Genomic DNA, 12,674 nt, shown 5'->3' with positions numbered 1-12,674 from the left:
GCCTGCGATTAAGGCAGTTGTCACCATCATTAACAAAAATGTAGCCTGTTAATATTTAACAACTTACACCGAACCAGTACAAATGTCGCTGAAGTGTGCATTCACTTAGTTTATTGGTTAGAAAATAAAAAACAAAGCATGTAATACAACAGTACGATTAAAAAAACATTTCATGTAGATGATCCGCTTTTCACTTCATTACGTTTTTTTTTCCTTACAACTACCAAAAAATATAATTCAGCTTCAAGATAATTTTGAAAAATGTTTTTGTGGTGGAGTTGAATTGCAATGCACTACTGTATATTCTAAATAACAGGCCCACGCCAATCAGCCACAACATTAAAACCACTGAGGACGGCCAGTAAACGGGGAACAGGGTGGTGCCCAAGGCTCAGTGATGCACATGGGAAGGCTGACCTCTAATGTTGTATCCCACAGAAGAGCAGCTGGAGCAGAAATGGCTGTAAAAAAAAAATGTAATTCTGGTTACAATCAACAGCTGTCAGAACACACAGTGTACTGCAGCTTGATTGCAGGCTGGTCAGAGTTCTGACCCCCTCCACCACCAGACCACCTCCTCGTAGCAGCCATATGCCCTGTTGGCAGTGGCCTCTTCCAGCAAGATGATCCTCTCAGCCAGAGTGCAAAACCTTTGAGGTGTCAGAGATGTTTTGGCGGCAGAGGTGACTTTTAATGTTACGTATATTAGAGTATAGTTCAGATCGCAGCTTCAGTAATTGATCGTGCATTTGAGTCAACACCATATTATCTTCCTGAAAGTTTAATGCAGGAATCTGTTAGTAAAGTTTTATCTTTCCATTGCGTTGTACGCTCCTGTGATGACCACAAGAGGGAGACACACACCTTCTCAAACGCCTCTAAGAAAACCAGTGTTGTATATCAGATGGGACCTATCTTCCCATTCCACAGCGTCACTCGTTCTTAAATCTCCACGGGGCTTGGGGGTCCGACATAAAACCTCAAATCTCTCAATCCAGTCGGGAGTAATACAGATCTGTGCCTCGGGCATCTCTCAGGGAAGAGACACGTGAGCGAGCACATAGGAGCTTATTATTGATTTTCAAAGTGAGGAGAAGAAGGACAGACCATGGTGTCTCTCACCAGCCGCTCAATGAGATGTGTGAAAATCTTTGGCGCTCTCACAAAGCTGCGAATCGCCCTGTCACACACCTAACGACATGTTAAAGGGACAGCACAGATCAATGCGGCCAACTGAAATTAATGGGCGCTTTCTTACATTTTTTTTTTTTTTTTAAACTTCCTTTAAGTAGTTTTTAAATGGCTGATAAATTGATAAACCATGTTGAGCTGCAATTCTGCCCATTTTGCACTCGCTAGACAAACGTTTGATCGGCTGCACAGGAAAGTCTTTTGTGGGGAATATGCCTGCATTTAAGAGCAATGTCACTGTCCATTTAATAGCAGGTAACTCAAAAATATTGACAACATAATTTCAACTTTGTGGCACAATTCTTCTGACACTCTTTTGGCTTTTGAACCCATTGAGTGTGGTACACGCAGATTTGAGTGGATTAAATCCGAGTATACGCTTTTAAATAAGTATTTTTCGTGAAAATTATTCCAGAAAGTCCTCAATACATTTGACTCCCACTTGTTTCCAGCTATGTATAGTGACAATTTTGATCCTTAGTTTCATTCTACTTGTTTAGGGCTTGGATCATAGCTGCACTTCTCTCTTGAGTGGATAACTTTGGGTGAAAGAGAGGTAACAGTTCACTTTTCTCACTTGGAAAACCGAACATCTACCAGTTAAAGCGAAGATAATCCTTCCAGGCCACGGCATACAAGTTTCCATGTCGAGATGAGTCTGTGGCGCTTGGCCTTCGCTGTGACCCTGTTTGAGGCCTCTAATGGAGGGACAAGCTCTGGGAATCGGCTGCACCGCCACAGTCTGAGCACACTATCACATACACACTTCCCTCACTCGTTTTCTCTCCCTCCCCTCACACTCCCTGGAGTGGCAGTTATTGAACTGTGACAAACGAGCCGTGTCAGACCAGCCCCCTACCTGGGGGATTGGCTAAATGACCTTTCCATTACCCAACCACTGCTGTATTCCCCCTCCACAGATAGAGTTACACACACAGCCCATTCGCCAGGACTAGTGTCACCGTCACTGGCATTAGCCTCGACATCTCTCTGCACATTCACACACAAAATTCAGCTGTATTTTTCTGCTTTCTTTTTTTTTTGTTTTCTCTTATATTTCTCTTTCACGTTAAGGCGACACTTGACTGTAGCTGCAATGTCTGCAGCATTTACGTCAGTTTCTGTGCCCATATTGCGCTCAGCAGTGAGGGTCTGGACTATGTGTGTGTGCTGAGTGATAAACATGTGATGCCAGAGACATCACATGTGCATGTGCCTGGTTGTTTGGGTTTGTGCAGATGAGAGAGCCTGTGGTCTGCAGAGTGTGTGACTTAACTGGTTTTCACACATTCTCCATCCTCCATTCTTGCTAATCCCTTGTTGACCACTGGCACCAGCCTTGAATCTTGCCAGATACTTTGGGGGAACACATTTGGGAGGGGGCCCAGAGGAGCGGAGTGGAAAGGTTAAAATGTGGATGAAGAGCAATCGAGGTGAGGATTCAAGGGTAGAAGGGTGAAGAGAGCGAGGAACAACAAGCAAATTTAGTGGGATCGTAAGAGAAAGACGTAAGAGTCAACGATGACACTATGGACGGACCAGGGCAGAGCGCGGCGTTTAGTTGAGTGCTGCTGCCTGCTGGATCGGAATGCAATGAAGTGAGTCCTTGGCTACGTTAGTGGGAACCTGTTAAGAAGCTGACAGATGGGGAGCTAATGACCTGTAGGCACAGGGGCAGCGCCTGTAGTTGCTAGTGAGACGCTCTGTAGTGGCTATCATAATACGGCTGAAAACCAACAGCTGAGGGAGGCGGAGGAGATGGTGGAGGAGGAGGGGGGGGGGGGGGGGGGGGAAGCATAATCACACTAACTGGGGGACTTTCTCACGTTTGAGCTACGTCTGGTTTTGAATGAAACATTTATTAGCTGCCTTAATCCTCAGTATTACTGCTAAGAAGTCTGGCCCTAATCAATTTGATCCTCCGGTGTCCTTTATTCCCCGATGTGATTCTCTGGACTCTGGGATGAAAGCAACTGGAACACGCACTCATCTGATATGCATGTTAGTGTGGCTGTTTATTCGTATAAATATTTAAAAAGCACTAACACAGTCATTGTGATATTGCTGTTTATTTGATGGTTTTATAATGGCCATAAATGCCTTCATGTGTGTCAATATACAGCATCATACCACGTGTGAGCGCGTATGCTTCAGGTCTGAATGAGCGCACCCGTCCACTTTTCGGTAGAAATCGCAATGGCAGCCTTACTAGCAACATGCACGGATCCATTTCAACACGATGCTTGATTGAGACATAAAATAAATAAATAAATAAAAATACTGCCTCAAATGCCCTGAATGACCACAAGTCCACCGCTGATCTCATGAACATGCAGTTTCCTCTGGCTAAGTAGAGATAGTGCTGGGCAACACATTAGAGAGAATAAGTTAATAAAAATTTTGGTTTTTGAACTTTCAATGTAAAAAATGCCTACATTGAAAAATGAGGACGAGCGCTACTTCTGTCTCTCAAACTCCAGTGCCTGCAGTTCTGTGGCGTGAACATTCCTCAGGCATATCATCTTTGTACAATTTACAGTCAGGTCTCTACTGTCTGATGGTCAAGGCTTCAGGTTAATGGTCCAACTTAAGCACTGGTATAACTATACTAACTAAAACCTGAAGTTTTAGTTAGTGTAGTTAGTTAATTTCATACCACGATAACGAGATATAGTCTTTGTAAATTTAAAGAAATACCACTTGGGAAGGCTGATGTGTTTTTTATTTGATTTTTTTTTTATTTTTTATGAATTACATACTCCACCAAAATGCAGTTAGAGTGTAGCTGCACATTTTTAGGTTAAAGGAAACCGTCACTCATATTGAACTTGTTTCTTTTGGTTCTACTTTGAGTAGTACATGTACACGCATGCCATTAAACCTCTCTCTGATTTTCCCTGTATCAAAATATCTCGCCACTGCTTTATTTTAATTTTCAGCGTGTACTGTGACAGTCATCATTTTCTGTCTGCACTGATGTTCTTTATTTAGGCAAAATATAAAGAATTCAATCGATCAATCAGTCAAAACTTTATTTAAACCGCACCATTTGTACAGGTTAATGCAACGTGAAGTGCTCTACAGATTATTGGAAGTTGAAGAAATGTGTACAATTCTATCCCCACTATGTGGGGATAGAATTGTATGTGAGGGTTTGCATGTGTCTGCACATGAGAGTTGGTCTGCACTGGAAGTGACCCCCGTAAAAGCAAAGCGTGCCACATGCGATTCCCCCTTCGCCGTGCTGCTCTCTCCTTTCGCCACCAGGTCCCTTTAACAGACTGGATTTTTGGAGCTCTACTAATTTGGCCAGTGGCCATTCTCTCCACTGGGATGCACCCTTCCCTCCTCACCTGCTCCTAAGTCCCCCCCCCCCTTTCTTAGCTCTGTTTTCTAACATCATCTGACCATCCTCTGTATTCCCCTCCTTCTCTAGAGTCTCGCCTCAGTTTTTTCACCTCCACGCCCCCCTTTCCTCCATGTCAACATTCTCCCCCTTCCTCTCACCTCCCTGATGCTCTACTCTTCTCTCCCCACTCACCCTTTTCCTCCCACTTCTTCTCTCTCCCGCCTCTACATGTCCATCCACCCCAGTCCATGCCAGTTGTTTGTGTGCGAAGATGTGTGCACATACCTTCATGTGTGCTTCTACACTATGCTTTACATTGTGTATCCAATGTGTTTAAAGCCAGAAATGAAAGACTGCTAATTTGCTGACCGCTAAAGTGGTTTTATGCATCTGCCAGGGGACAGAGATTCTGCTTGGCTTCAATCCTCTGATCCTGGCCACAAGGGGAGTCAAAGTCTGCCTAGATGCAGGTCAACACACGCAGCCACTCTGTCTGAAGAGCCTCCCATCTCTGCTTTGTTGTTTCTGTTCAAAGAATACAAATGGATTTTCTTAGACTGCGTCTATGTGTAGGGGCATGCATTTCAGGATTGTGCAGGTTTACTTTTTTACTTGCTTGGTGTACAATTGTGTGTATGCATGTGTGAACCTGCTAATACTCCCCCTTTTGTATGTGTGCGTTTGGTTTAAAAGGCTGAGAAGTAAAATGTAGCTTGTTATTTGAGGAACTGATTGAATGTATCGGGTTTGTTTTCTTGGATTTAGAAAGTGTACATTCAGCTGTAAGGTATAAGCCACATTTACACATACACAGAATTTAACTTCAAGTTGATTAAGTTGATTTTGTGTCTTAGTTTTTTGCATTACTGTGAAACCACACAAGAATATTTTTTGCCATTTGTGGTCGAAGTGGAATAATGTTCAGTTTTTATACTTCCACTGCCCATCATACATTTCCTATATTTCTTTAGAACTAAAAGCACAAAACGTTGCTTTTCCTGTTCACTGCAGAACAGATAAAATAGTTTAAGCCAAGAAGAAACAGGCCCCAGGAATTTGCATGGTGTCCCAGAGTACTACGTGATTTTTCCTGTCTTCATATTTTAAATCAGTACATGCAGCGGTTTCATTTTGTGAGAATTCCAACAGACAGTTTGATTATAACCTTCCTAGCTCTAAAATGTGAAGCTGAATCTTTGGAAAGTTTCCTGCAAAAATTATACTCTTACTCTCATATATGCAACTCAACATCTTGCAAGTAAACTGAACTATGTATGTAATAAGATGCCTAAATGTGAGTACACTTCTTTTCTTGTCTTGAAACAGTTTTAATGTAATATTAAAGCCAGAGAGCTGCTGCACAGCATCAAACTCGAACCCTGAGGACACTGCACACATGAAACAGCAGATGGGGCTGTTGAGTTTCTAAATTAGCTGTTTGACTTTCATGCCTCCTGCATCTGTCCATACACATCTCTTTTGTTTCCTGGTTCGTCTCTCAGCGAATTTTGAGGCCTTCTGTCAGAACTGCCACAGGCTGCTCTGCTGTTTGTCCACACACAGAATTAAAGTGTGTTCATTTTTTAATTGGTCATTTACGTTATTTAAAATATTTGGCCAACACTCTGTATATTGATTTGATTCAGATTGTGAGAGAGAGCTACATTGAAGGTCAGGTTCCTAAACTTTGTACTGGAATCGGTCGGATGGTGGCACAGATGTAGGAGCAACTTTATGTGACAGTTTGCCTTTGTCGTGTTGCTGTGTGTTGTGCAAGGTTGGTCGTTGGCGATCCATCACACTTTTTATTGTCGTGGTAAAACTGAGGACACCAACAGCTTTTTACAGTATTACAGCAGGAAGAGATGGAGGCAATTGTTGATTAGCTTAGGCTCAGAGTTGTTTAGCACTTTTTGTCTTTACCTCGGTCACAGGCACGTAGGTTTCAAACAAAACACATGTCTCAGCTGCCAATTCTCCATGTGATTACACTGATATAGGTAGTATGTAAAGAAATGTATGTTTTGTAGTGATCTTGGAAATTCCGGTTACCTAAAGAATTACTATATTCACAACAAATATCTATCTATCTATACACGACACACATCTTCTCTGTATCTTATGATTGTTTATTTTACCTATAGCACCCCATCAGTCGACCTTAGAAGTCTGCATTACCTCTTATCAGCTCATAGTTATGCTTCAGTAGGTGACTTTCCACCTCCCAGTAGGTTCAGCATGCTGTTATCATGCACTTTGGTGCACACTGACCGTTGTATTCTTGGGTTAAGTAATAAATGTGGTGCTGCAGTCTTTATGCTTTTACGTTGAGTTGCAAAGACCACTCCAGGCCCGTGAGGTGTCACAGTCGCCCCACAGTGTCATAATGTTGGGCTGGTAACTTTTAAATGCCCCTTGAATGGTGTCATGGAATCATATCATCTTCTACCTGCCTCAATCTCACTGGTTCTGAATGAATGAATGAATGAATGAATGAATGAATGAATATATTGTACATTGTCAGAGCAAAGTATAGGAAAAAAAAAAATCTTTCTTTCCACCCTGTGAATCAGCTCCATCCAGACGTGTTTGTTTATGAGACCGGCAGGCAGGCCCAGGTATCGCCGTTACAGTGGTGTTGTGCTATGTGGTGGTGTGCATGATTATTGACCAGCGTGTCATGCAGGATAAGGCCCAGTGTGCCTCTGTTGACTGCTTTGCGGTCAGCACTGCAGGGAGCAGAATTGTGGTTAGCCTACAGACAGCCAAGGCTGTGTAAGCAGATCAGCTGGGTAAGTGTGTGTATTTGTGTGTATGTGTGTCTGTCTCTCTCCTACATCCACTTTGCCCTTTATCTGTTGCCTCTTACGCTTTGCATCTCGATTCCTACATTATTTTCTTTCTCATTACTTCACTAACTTACTTTTCCTCCTTTTTATTTCTTTTCTGCCGTTGTTCTTTTCTCTGCTGCAACACACAATCGCACACTAGAATCCTACACACACACACACACACACACACGCACACACATGCACATGAAGCATTTGGAAAGTGCCTTGGGCTTCCAACAAACCACTGATGGCCCTGCCCCTTGAGAATGTGTACTCCTGCCACAGCGTATGCAGCTTTAATATGCAGCAAAATGTTTTCAACCACACTTCTTGCTGCTTGACTGACCGAAGCTTCACAGATATGAAATATAACACATGATACTTCATCTGATTCTTCCTCTCATCTCCTCTCCTTCCTCCTCCTCCTTGTTTGTCTCTTATGTTTTATTTTCTTGTTTTGCCCACTTTCCCTTCCTTCCCTCTCCTCACGTGCACACACACACTCACCCTGTCGCTGCAGATGCGTGCAGGAGCTGGGGGGGGCCCCGTGGCTGGAGCTAATGGATGGTTCCTCTGAACGGCGCACAGCTTTGCATGGGGGAGGCAGCGGTGCAGTTTCTGCCATGCTCTGATTCTTTCCTGCCCTGATGATAGCACCATTCCAGAGAGCTTCATCAATTCTTCATGGGGCCCAGCGCTAAACACAAACAATATCTGACGGAGGTTTGCCACCGGCATGCTCCGAGCAACCCAGACCTCCTCTGTCTCTGTCCCGTCTTAGTATGTTTTGCAAGCTTGAGCAGCTTGGATACAGTCAGGCTGGAATGGGGACATCTTATTCAACATCATGTGGATTGTTTGATGTCATGTGTTTAACCTTGACTGTGTTTGATTCTTGTCGTGACACGCTGCAGGTATCGATTGTGGTTTGGTTAGTGTTATTACACTCATGCAGCGATTTTTCAGGATAAAGGAGAACATTGCGTGGCCACACCTGTGCGTTTTACTGGAGTCGTGCTGGTACACAGGAGAGGGGGAAACCGCATGCCCATGGAGAGTAAAGGAAGTTCAATTTAATATATTATATGTATAATGTTTAACATTTAACACTTTGACTTGATGACACAAATTATATATTAAGTTATTCTGGAGTCCTCTTGGGTTTAGTTACATCAGCAAAAAATGTCAGCATAAGCTTTGTCTATATATCTTAGTGACATCCATGACTTGATTAATGAATTTGTTTGAATAGCACCAAGACCCCTTTAACCCAGAGCATAAAAGCCTAATTAGTTTTTATCAAACACTGTCTCCTACATTACCTTATCTTGATTGATGTCACAATGCACTTCTCGCTGTCTTGCAAATGAACATTATTTGTTGCCAAACACGTCGGGGCCTGAATGGAGCAAAAGTCATCAATATTCTACTCGGAGGAAGTTTTGTCTTCTCCTCGGCCCTGATGGGGTAGCTTTTAGTTTATCGAGGGCTCAGTTTTTACTTGTCCTTTATAACAGAGTGCATGATTCCATCGATATTGATTTGAGCTCTTCTGTCATCTGTCTCCAAGTGATGATGAGGAGCGCGGTGAGATGGAATATGTTGCCCATTCATTTTCTCACATGAGAAATACTGGCTTGGCTTGGGAAGATGTAAATCGCTTTCTCAGTGGGAAGTGCAGGGAACATTCAACAGAACTACTACAGAAACCAGAACTGCTGCTGATGTTTTATGCTCTGGTTAATATTTGGCAGCTTTCTTTAATGTCCATACGATCCTTAAAGAATGTTTTCCTAAATGGGGAATCGTGTACAATCCTGTCTTCTGATCTGTACCTGCCACGGCGCCCATCTGTTCTCGGCACGCCTCTTCTTTCATTACGTTACGAGTGCTCGAGGCGACTCTCCTCCCGCTGTTAACCAGCATCCATAACACAGGCATCTTTCACTAGTCGACTTGTCATTAACTAAAAGCATTGTGGAGCTTTACTCCCAATTACCACTCCTCTCACCGCTCACATAAATCACACATTGTCGTCTTTCATGAGCTGCACTCGGGATGCTCTCTTTAGCCTGCCGTTGCCCACTCACCCGCTATCGTCTCCTCCTCTGCCCCACAGGGGACTTCTTGACCAGCGCTCTCTGTGGATGTTGATGCAACATCATTATGAGCAGGAGTAACTGTACCTCCCAACGTGTTCTTCTTTACATGGAGTGCAAACGATGGTCTGATTGCAAAAGGTTTAGGGACAGCAACAATAGAGACCTCATCGTTTAAGATGTTATGATCATTTAATGGTCCTCCATTACTGTATCGCTGTCCTAAAAGCCAGCAGTCACTGCTGTGGGCTCTCACTTTGATATCACTTTCATTAAGAGCAGGCCAGGATCATTTGTAGTAGCATTTAAGTCATTTGTTGAGGGTGTGTGTGTGTGTTTATAAAGGAGACTAGCTGAAGTGCAGTGTATTTTTATCTGCATCATCGATCTGTTTCCAACCTCTCCTCCTCTGCTTCTGGGTGTTGAAGCCTTGACCTTCAGTGTGGGAGATATCAGTGAGCCATGTGACCTCCGCTCTGAGCCACTGCTGCTACACCGTTCTCTCACACTCACTGACGTACACACACACACACACACACACACACCTGCTCGCACGTGCAAAAGTGTACTTGGGCCGTGTGCAATGACAGCAATAGACAAAAGTCAATAGACAAAAAGCAGGCAAGTTTGAATTAAAGGTGTAAAGTTCCACCTCCACTCCAAACATCTGTCCATAGCATCTGGATTAAATTGGTGCACATGCACAAGTGCTCTCTCTCTTTCAACCAAACACACACACAGAAAGACACACATACAGGCACAGAGGGTCAGGGTCCTGAAACACAAGATTTCTGTTGTCTTTGTTTGTCGTCAGCACCTTCTCAGGCGGTTGAGGTTTCGCCTTCTCTGGAATCAGCCGAGCGCTGCAAGAGGGTCCGTCTGTGTGCGAGTGTGAGTAAGGTATTGTGTGTCTGTGTGTGTGTGTATGTGGGTGTTGAGGAAGTGGAGGGCTCACTAGCTGCATGGCCCTGTATTGATGTCCGCTGCCTCCCCCCGAGGCCCAGCTCTGTGGGATAGTGTGTCAGTAGGACAAAGGCATGGCGCCATCCGTCCTGCTCTACGGGCCAGTAACTAGAATTAATTACGAACCAATCGAATCCGCTGCAGCCAATTGGTAAACTAATTGGTAACTTCAGCTGCACATCTAGTCATGGATGGGCATCTAGCTGTGGCCACTGGTGCTATGTGGTGGGAGCCTCTTAGACAGATTTTTGTTCTCTGTGGCTCAGCTTAAACCATGTAGACCTTTTTAGCCCGGAGCTCCATTATTACAGGTTTACTGACATCCCACGCTTGGCATGTTGATTATGGGAAACCACAGAATGAGATTTCCATAGGATTTATATTTATGTAAAATACTTAATAAACTAATAGGCCTCATTATTAAGAGCAGCAGGTTGCTTATTCCTGCTCCTTCTGAGTTTTCTGTCAAGTAGGAATTAGTGGTTAAAACTCTGATCACTATTCTTCTGGGTTATTAGCGCAGTTGGTTTCCACAAAGTAAAACTGTGTTCATTTTCTCGTAACCTTTAACTTGCTTATATCTTGACACAATCTTTTTTTTTTTTTTTTTTTTTTTTTGTCTCAACTTTTAAATTATCTAACGTTTTAAATGTAAACATTTTTCGAAGTAGAATTTGCAGTTATTTTGCATTATTAACACACTTAGATTCTTCATTCCAAAGTTTTTGTCAGAGCTGATTATATCTCAATGAAATCAAAACTATCTTAAAAATGTCAGAGATTCATATCACTAAACCTGTGATAACAAAACGAAAGCTACTTTGTGTATACAGGGATTATCAAGTGAAAAAAAGTTGGAATGTGATTTAAGCAAAATATATGGATGTGTCATCTGAACATGTGCAAAGAAAAATAGTTTCCAAAATTTTTTTCCCAAATGGCGAAAAGTCATTCAGGTCTTCAATTACATGAGTAATGCTGCACTCATTTGGACAGAAGAAAAATATCGCTGGCATCTGAACAGGGCATCTGTGGATCAGTTTGTCAACCAGTTTTCTGTGAACCCCAGAGTCAGTGGTTCGATTCTCGTTTTGTTACTCTAAGCCCTGAACCCCAAGCACCTAAAATGTATCAACGTGTCAACAAGTTTCCCCTTTCAAATGAATCCAAAAATATCAAAATCTAAAAAGTAGTCAGATCCTTCGTGAATACAGAAAGGATGCAGTACACGATGTTGTACGTGACTTAATAAGGAATTTGTTTGAAAAATGCTGGAGCCTAATGCTCAAAAGAATTTGTAGAAAATTGTAAACCCTTTTCAAGCAACCCAGACCCTGCATCTCATTTCAATAGATGCGCTGATCACTGCACTAGCATGGTCCACTGGCTCTTTTCTGCCCGGGCTGCTTGTTACTTGTGTTGTCAAAGTGGTGGACATGAGAATCGGGTTACGTCCCTCTCCGATGTGGGTTGGTGATAGTGGACACGATAGTGCTGTTGCCCCCCTTCAGACATTCCCTACAAATAGGCCCATTAGCTGGGACTGATGTCCCTATTCTTCCAGCCCATTTAAGGGACCTCTCATCCTTTGGATATCACATATTACAGCCTCAGATTATAAAGCTATGGAAGCATAAGAAAGCAGGCATAATAATGTTGTTTAGACCTTATGACCACTTATGTTCATCCCGATGATGCCATTCCTTTCTTTGATTGGCCGAGGAAAGTCCTCGAAAAGGACAGTTGTCTGTGTTTCAGTGAGCCGTCAACATGTCTGGCTCTTGCCGTTTGGGAGGTAGTGTACGAGGGAGGATGAAAGGCACGTCGAGGTGCCAGGTTTCGGGAGGAACATCAATCTTTCAATTAGGCCTGAAATAATCTGGCCGGACCTGACACTTCCTGTCTGCCTGGGTATGAAAGAAAGAAAGAGGAGTAGGAGGAATGACAGGGGAAACGTGAGAGACCAAACTGAATGGTCGAAAAAGAGAGACATGTGACTTGTGGGTGAAATGCGACAACTCTGTGTATTTTAAGGGAGTGTGTTTGCATACTGTAAATATCTGCCTGTTCACTTACCTTGTGCATTTTCTGCCTTCATAGATGACGTTTACATGCAGATTCATGTACTATGTATTAACTTGGCTTATATATGTAATATACGTATGTGGAGAGTTTGTCTGTACAAAGAGGTGGCACTTTATAAGCCCCTACAGTTAACAGAGCATGTCAGAGCATAAACCA

General features: G+C 43.1%; 1 long non-coding RNA gene across 1 annotated transcript in view; it reads left to right on the top strand.

Annotated features, from left to right (window-relative positions):
- The window catches only part of LOC137106565 (uncharacterized), a 161,001-nt gene that overhangs the window by 9,298 nt on the left and 139,029 nt on the right, over positions 1-12,674 (top strand). The gene's annotated exons all lie outside the window — the stretch shown is intronic.

Source organism: Channa argus, chromosome 2 (genome assembly GCF_033026475.1).
Source record: "Channa argus isolate prfri chromosome 2, Channa argus male v1.0, whole genome shotgun sequence".
Lineage (NCBI taxonomy): Eukaryota > Metazoa > Chordata > Actinopteri > Anabantiformes > Channidae > Channa > Channa argus.
Note: the sequence above shows the minus strand (reverse complement) of the source record. Positions and strands in the feature narration are given on the sequence as shown.